Here is an 8388-nt window from a genome sequence, read left to right as displayed (position 1 = left end):
TGGCTCATCAGTGGATGAAGACTCATTATTCTCATTAGTCATTATTTAATGAATTAATAATATTCACTGTTCTCTCTTATCACTTGCTCCTTAATGTTTGTGTGTCTGTGTGTTTAACTTACCACTTCCTTTGTTGTTTCTTATTTCTTTTATAATGAATAGTCCTTAACCAGATAACTTGATGAACCAGATGCTCTTACATTCCACATACCCACACCATTTACAACAATGAAGTGAAAATTTCACATCACCAACTTGGTTTTTAGAATGGGGATTTTTTTTTTTTTGTTTTTTCCATGAAACAATTGCAGTCAAGCAGGAACTCTGTATGTACAGACAGAATAGTGCAGAAGGTGGGTGGGTTGTTTTTTTTTTTAATCTAGAAAATACAGAAGAGGTTAATAGTGTACAGAAAGGGCAATGAGGAAAATGCACAATCTTGAAAGAGACCAAGCAAAATACACAGAGCTATCCAGTTAGATTATCATAGCAGAACTGGTACTGCTGTATTAAGAGGGGGAAACATAAGCTGAAAGTAAACCAGCTTGCGCACATTACCCTATGCTCAATTCTGGAAGAGGCAAGTTCTTCTAATAGTAGTTTGCTAAGAACTCTGAGGGAAGGGTGGTCACATCTGTTATCCTTTTATGAATTGTGATAAACTAGTGGTAGTCCTGGATTTCTAGAAAAGCCAGGAAATGTTTTGGGTTTTTTAATTACAAAGTGTACAACACTTATAAAAGGAAGCATGTAAACAGTTAAAGTTTGTTCTGAAGACTTCAATTTTGTACTCTGTGTTCTCAAATGCATTCTTCTTTCATGTCAGAGGCATAGATATAAAAACCTACAAACTGCATTCCTTGAAGATAAAAATTAAATCTGCATCCCGAACAATTTCCTAGGTTTTGTTCTAGTCAAGGTCTTTTATTTGTATCCTTTGGAAACAAGAATTAGAAATATATTTCAGTAATTTAACAATTAACATGCTCCTGTTTCTTCTGGATTTGAATTTCACATATCAGTTGTTAATTTTAAATGGCTAAATACTAGTGAAAGTGTTAATTGTCCTTGAGTTCTTCTCCCTTATTTAACCATGATGAATAGAGAGTTTTTATTCCATTTATGTATGGTAATGTTGAAATGCAGAGACATTCTTTGTGTTCCTCTAGCACACCCTGCTTTGTAATCTTTTAAAGAAATATCTTCTTTCAGTTGTTATTAAGGGGATTTATTGTAATAACTAGGAAATTGCTCACTCTCCTGAGTGAGCAACAGGTTTCTGCAAATCAGATTAAACAGGACAAACTGTGGTGTACAGATAAGCACAGTTACCTTAAAATTAAAAAACAAAACCAAAAACCACCAAAAAACTCAAAAAGCAAAGACTATGGTGAATTTCTGCTTCCGCAGTGTATGCAAGCAACTTTTGTGCCTGTGCTCTTTTGGATGGATGAACTTTCTCTTTTGTTCCATTTATTTAATAGATGCTTCTGTTAACACCTTTGCGTTACTTTTCTCAAAGCATGTCAAACACGAGACCAGTATCAATGGATCTTTCTCACTGTAGTCACAATAGGGCTCTTTGGGGTGTACTTTATTTTAAAGGCAGCATGGCCTATTGGTCTCTGTGCATCCTTTCCTTTGAGAGGATTTCCTGTTCCTGCTATTCAAGCTGCAGAATTCCTGTCTCCTCCTCTCTTCTGCTGTTGGGGTCGTAGACTGCTTGAAGCTCTCTTTTCCTTTTCGCGTCTTCCCCATCACTTGACCCAGGAGAGGTTTTCCTTTTCCTTCTACAAGTCTTTCCTAGTCTATAGTGGACTTGATCAATGGATCATATAGCCCAAGCGTATCTGATAAAATAGTCATGTCTGACCTCAACTCTGCTTCCATAAACCAGTGCTCACAGTGCAGGAACATTCTGATTTCCCTCCATTCGGCTGTTTAAAATAGTGCTCCATTACATAAATAGTCAATAGATGGAAGCGGAATCAAGACCCAAACCTTCCAGAGAACTCCAGCATTCTTGATATCTCCTTGTTGTATTTGTGCTATGTTTCCTAGTAACCTCAAATGAAAGTATTATTTATGCGGAGCGATCTGTAGTTGTTAAAGCTCACTGGGTTCTGAGTTAAAATGCTAGGAGCTGGAGAGTCATTTATTTTAGTAGTGGCAAAATGGAAAATGCAGCAACTTCAGCTGACTAGGTTCAGGCTCTGCCATGACTGGCTTTATGGTACTTCTGTCCAGTTTGTTCTCCGTGCCCTTCCAGAAAGAGGGCTCCAGCGCTCGGCCCTGTTCTCTGGAGATCGGAGGCGGTGGCGCGGTGCTCGGGAAGGCAGGCGGTGATGGCCGAGGGGCCGCCCCGCCGCTCAAATAGTCGCCGCCGCGCCCGCGCCTCTCAGCAGAGCCCGCACCGCCGCCGCCCCCCCATGGTGACCGCGACCGGCTGGCCGGCGGCGCGGCGCCACTCCGTAGCGGCTGGACCGCGGCGGACCCCCCGGCGGCTACCCGCGGCGCCCGGCACGGCGGCGGCGCCTGGCGGGGAAGACGACGGCGGTGGCGGGGGAGTGAGCCCGCAGGAGCTGCAGGCTTTCCGCGACTACGGGGAGAGCTGGTACCGCTCCCGCAAGGAGCTGGAGAGCCGCTTCCAGCCACGGGAGCCGCTCGCCCGGCAGCCGCAGGTGAGGGCAGAGGAGCCGCCGGCGGCGGGGGGCGGGATAGCCCGGTGCCGGACCCGCCTGACACTCGCTCCCCGGTGCCGGACCCGCCTGATACCCGCTCCTCGGTGCCGCAGGGGACGGCGGAGGCGCGCTGCAAGCTGGTCAGCTGGCTCATCCCCGTGCACCGGCACTTCGGCCTCTCTTTCGCAGGGCTGAGCTGGGCGCACTTGTCCCCAGGCGGCTGTCCCGCCGCCGGGGTCTCTGCAGCCCTCCTCGGTCACTCCGAGCAGGTCCGGCGCTAGCTCATCACCAGCCGGGCCGGGCTTCGCACCCTTTCCCACCGCGCTGCAGCCCGCGGGGAGAGGGCAGCGTCCCCACCTTCTGCCCGCCTGTGCCCCCTTGCAGGTGGAGGTGCACCCTCCACCCCCAGCGTGAAGGAGCTCCTCGCCCTCTGCTGCGACGCCTTCACCCGCCAACAGCTCCGCAACCTGGAGTGCATCATCCTGCATAGGCTGGGCTTCGACCTGGCGGCGCCCACCGTCAGCTTCTTCCTGGCTGGAGGCGCGGGGGGACAACGCGGGGGAGGCGGCGGACGCCAGGAGCCTGGCCGGGGGGGGGTAGCGGAGCTCAGCCTGGCCGACTACGCTTTCACCAAATAGGCTCCCTCCCTGCTGGCCGCCGGCAGCCTGGGCCTGGCGGACCGGCTGCTGCGCCACCGGAGCCCCCTGGACCTGCGGGTCAGCGGCTACCCGGAGGGGCTCCTGCGGGACTGCAGCTGGGCAGCTGCAGCTCCTGGTGTCTCTGAACGGGCAGTCCCTGCCTCTCCTGCCCCCGGCGGTGGCCCAGAAGTGCCCCTGGCTACGGAGCGGTCGCTGACGGAGTCGGGGCCGAGGGGACGGCTGGACACCGTCCTGCGCCGCCTCCTCGGCATCGGGCCTCTGCGGGGTGATAACGGCAATGCTGCCTATATCTCTAGCAACGACAGTATTTGCCTTAGACTTGAGCTGAGCTGTCTCTGTGCTGATTCAAAACGTTATTTGTGCTCCATAGAGTTGATTTAGAGTTTAATCAACTAAGCATTAGTGTCATTGGAGTTTTAAAAATTAGATGACGTTTTGCACATGGCATTATTGTATGTCAGTTGCATTGTCCCTTTGTTGTTTTTAAAATCCAGCATGTAAATAATATACACAATCTCAAGTACTGTATTATTTATTTGGAGGATGGTCCATAAAGATAACTGAACGTTGAATAAACTCTTTTCTACTTGTCACCTGTACTTGTTTATTTGCTGGTGGTATGTGTACACAACTGGGAGAGGCACAGAATGAGTTCACCTCAACAGTTAATTCCAGCCCCCACAAAAATGCCTACATAATTGCCCGATGGTATGATTCCCCATTTCAAACTGAAATGTGCTGGCTTGGTAATGGCTCAGGGGAAAAAAAAATTAGATGCACTTACCTAAGTGTAGGAAAATAAAACATTAAGTAATAAAGCAACTGGTTATTATTTTTCCAGCAGATCTGTAATCCAGGTGCATACTCTTAATCAAGTTGGCACTGTAGCATGGGAAAAATTCAAGGGAAGAGTCATAATGCTGTAAAATATTTTTTAAAAAGACAATGGCTTAACTTGAATTCCTGAAGAGAAAAAATAGTGTGACTGTATTTTGTTAACTCTTTTTTAAAGTAATTTTAAAAGATTTCTGTACAAAGGAAAAAAACTCACAGTTCTGCTAATCGTTTTGCATTCTGCTGTAGGATGTCAGTATCAGAGAGCAGTAATTAAGGGAAACAGATAAGTGGGGTTTTTTTTAAGGGTCTTCTGAGAAAAGGTAAATGCTTAATGTTACACAAAGAATGAAAAAGCCACTCTTCAGATTGTATTTTGTTTACCTCCACTGCATTTCAAGCATGTATTTAAATGAATCTCATAAAAATAAGAACCCTTCTGTCAATCTTTTTGAAGCCTGATACATAATGCCATTGTGTCAAATAGTGTGGTGGGTTGACCTTGGCTGGCTGCCTGGTGCCTATCAAGCCGCTCTATCACTCCCCTCCTCAGCAGGACAGGGGGAGAAAAATAAGATGAAAAACTTATGGATCAAGGTAAAGGCAATTTAATAAAAAAAAAAAAAAAGGCAAAGGCTGTGCACAGAAGCAAAGCAAAGCAAAAAGATTTGTTCTCTACTTCCCATCATCAGGCGATGTCCAGCCACTTCCTGGGAAGTAGGGCCTCAGTATGTGTAGTGGTTGCTCTGGAAGACAAATGCTTGAATAACGAATGCCCCCTCTTCCTCCTCCTTTCTCTCAGCTTTTATTGCTGAGCACAACATCATATGGTATGGAATAGCCCTTTGGTCAGTTTGGGTCAGCTGTCCTGGCTATGTCCCATCGCAAGCTCTTGCCCACCCCCAGCCTACTGGCCTTTGGGGGTGAGGGGGGGATGTTGGAAAGACAGCCTTGATGCTGTGCAAGCACTGCTCAGCAGTAGCCAAAACATTGGTTTATCATCAAAGCCATTCTAGCTACAAATACAAAGCACAGCACTATGAGGGCTGCTGTGGGGAAAGTTAACTCCATCCCAGCCAGAATCAATACAGTGCCTCTGTCCCCCGCAGCAAGGAGTCACCCATTACGATGACTTACTGTTTCTTACTGATAGTCTTGCATAGTCTTTCATCCCCCCCAGAAGATGGCACCCTGGCAACGTAGGCCTGTGACCCATGGCCCAAATATAGCTGCTGATGCTGTGACCCTCATTCACTTCACTCATGCCGGTCCCTCCCACTATCTGCGCCTCTCGGGGGAGGCAGTAGAAGAGTTTGGGAGTGAAGTTGAGCCTAGGAAGAAGGGGGGAAGGTGTTTTTAGCTTTGTTGTTCTTATTTCTCACTATTCTACTCTGTTACAATTAATTGGCAACAAATTACATTAATTTCCCCAAGTCAAGCCTATTTTGCCTGTGGCATTAATTTGTAAGTAATCTCCCTGTCATTATCTTGACCCATGAGCTTTCCGTCATATTTTCTCCCCCTGTCCTGTTGATGGAGGGGGAATGATAGAGCAGCTGGGTGGGCACCTGGTGGTCAGCCAAAGCCAATCCACCATGGGCACCCATCTGTCAACCCAACCAATCATCTAGAAAGGGTTGCTGCCTGCTGGGGGCCAGGATCCAAGCTGTTGTGGAGGGACTGACGAAGTTTGTTCAGCCCTCTGACTACTACCCCTTGCTGGTTATTCCATGTGGGCACAAATGATACTGCCAGGGCAAACCTGGACAGTATCAGAAGTGACTACAGAGCTCGAGGGGCAGTAGTCAGGGGCATGGGGGCCCAGGTGGTATTCTCGATCCTATCAGTAAGGGAAAAGGGTGTGAGGAGGACTGTTAAGACTAATTAGGTCAACAATAAATTCTTAATTTTGCATATAAGGTATGTTCCTTTTGTCCATAACAAGATTTTGAGTGTAACAAACTAGTGGGAATTCAAGCAATCTATTCTGTAATTTGGCTGCAAAAATTGGTAGCATAGATCAGGTTGCTCAGGGCTTTGCCCATCTGAGGATTGAATGTCTCGCAGGATGGAAATCCCACAACCTCTCTGGGCTCCTGTTCCAGGGCCTGACCACCTTCATGGGGGAAAAATCTTTCCGTATATCTAGTCAGAATTTCCCATGTTCCATCTTCTGTTGGACTTGCAAGTGCCAAGATTTGGAAGTGCTGAAGAGAGGGTAAGAATCTTTGCCTTCAACCCGCTGGCTACACTCTTGCTAGTGCAGCCCAGTATGTGGTTGGCCACCTTCTCTACAAGAGTACACTGCTGCCTCCTGTTCAACTTGTTGTCCACCAAGACCCCCAGGTCCTTTTCAGCAAAGTTGCTTTCTAGCCAACCAGCCCCCAGCCTCTACTGGTGCATGGGGCTCTATTGCCTGGTAATTGACAGAGGTTATGCTTGCTTGAGTCGAGAGTCAAGGTGAACAATGGATGACAAGCTCAATTTTTCAGGTAGGAAAGCTCACCAGGTGTTTAAAATAATAGCTATGGTCCAAAGTGCATTCAGTTTTCCAACAGAATGAATGTAACAAAAATTGGAAAATAGCAATTGAGACAAACATGAATGTAGCAGACATCTCTTAACATGAGCAAACACTGTCTGGGAAAGGATCTGAAGTGTTGCAGCAGTCAAAATGTTTTTTTCACAATATCAGAATGTTCCAAGCCCATCCCCACCACTGTTTTACAACACATTGAGTCATTTGTTTGCTTTTACTTAGTTTTAGAATATCAGGCTATGGGCCCAGTAATACCAGGGCCCCCCTTTAGCCTACATATAGGACTCACAGAAAGCGGCTATCAATGGGGACTGTGGCAACGAGTTCTCAGTAAGGCCCAATTAACTCCTATATGGTTCAGATCGAAGGGAGGGTAAGGTTTCCAATCATGGTATTCACTTTGGGAAAAATTATTACTGGCTACTTATACAGCCCTATTAGATACAGAAATCATTAGACACATCCTTAGAAATATGAACCCCATTCCCTATCATTAAAAGAATCAGAGTCTACTTCTGTGCAACAGGGAATTGCGCACTCTAGTGCAATTCAGAAAATGGTAATGTACATAGCACATCAGCATTGAATTGAGGGGAAACCAGGGTTTACAGGGAAATTGAGAGAATATAATATTCAGTGGCAAGGGGGTGCTGAACCACCCCTTGATATGCGGCCCTCATCCATTCAAGATGCACTATCCCCATCTGATTTACAAAAAGATACTGAGATTTGATCTAATGTCTGGTTTACAGATGCATCAGCTCGAAGGATTAAAGGGAAATGGAAGGGAAGAGCTGCCCTCTTGCGGCCTTCGGACGCAACATCCGAAACAGAAAAGAGCGGTAGTGCTAGCTGCCGAACTGGGCTCCGACACAATATATATTGATTCTTATGCGGTATGGTCTGGGGCCTCTCAGTGGCTCTCATACTGTAAAGCTGAAGGATGGAAAATTAAAGGAAGGGAAGTCTAGGGGGAAAGACCTATGGGCAAAACTATATTCAATAGCTCAAGTGAGAATCCTCTTTGAATAGGGCATGACACAGAGGCAGCCAACAGACACAGCAGTTTGCACAGAAGGGCACGAGGTAAGGGGGCCTCAGCTGAAATTGTGCCACTGTGCTAGTCTCAGAAATGGTAGTAACATGCCACAGAGCAGTTTTCCCAGTAGATGTTGGAGCAGCTGTCCTTGCTAGGGCAGAGACTTCCACACAGACTGAGCTTCAGATGACAAATGCAGCCCTCCAAGTCCCAGGCTGCAGGGAGTGTCTGGGACCTGTCCCTGAGGCCAGGAGAGATGGCCCTCTGTCCTGTAGGAGGTGTGCCATCTTGGAGGAGCTGTGCTGCCAAGTGGAGGTGTTATGAAAGGAAGTGAGCAGGCTGCGCAGCATCAGAGCAGATGAAAGGGAGATAGACAGGCTTTTCTCTGAGACTCAACAGCTTGAAGAGCCTCAGTCCCCACCTGCAATAGAGAAGCAGGCAATGTCTACCCCCTACTATCAAAGTAAGAGAAACCACTGGAGAAGGGGGAAGGATGGAAGTTGGTGACTTCTGGCACCAAGATAAAGGCTCCTGACCCACCTAACAGCTTACAACTGCAAAATAGGTTCACTGCCCACAAAGTTGAAGAACAACCAGATGTGCCTACAAGCAAAGAACCTGGTCCACATAACTCTA

The 8388-nt window shown here is 47.2% G+C and overlaps 1 pseudogene across 1 annotated transcript; it reads left to right on the top strand.

Moving 5' to 3' along the window:
- Nucleotides 1-2345: 2345 nt before the first annotated feature.
- LOC309601716 (cyclin-O-like) lies at nt 2346-3721 on the top strand (annotated as a pseudogene). The gene is made up of 3 exons: nt 2346-2681; nt 2795-2950; nt 3066-3721. The product of its transcript is annotated as a cyclin-O-like (transcript).
- Nucleotides 3722-8388: the final 4667 nt, after the last annotated feature.

This window comes from Platalea leucorodia (assembly GCF_965183815.1).
Source record: "Platalea leucorodia genome assembly, chromosome: W".
In the NCBI taxonomy this organism is placed as follows: Eukaryota; Metazoa; Chordata; class Aves; order Pelecaniformes; family Threskiornithidae; genus Platalea; species Platalea leucorodia.
The sequence above is the reverse complement of the archived record's forward strand: the minus strand, read 5'-3'. Positions and strand labels throughout refer to the sequence as shown.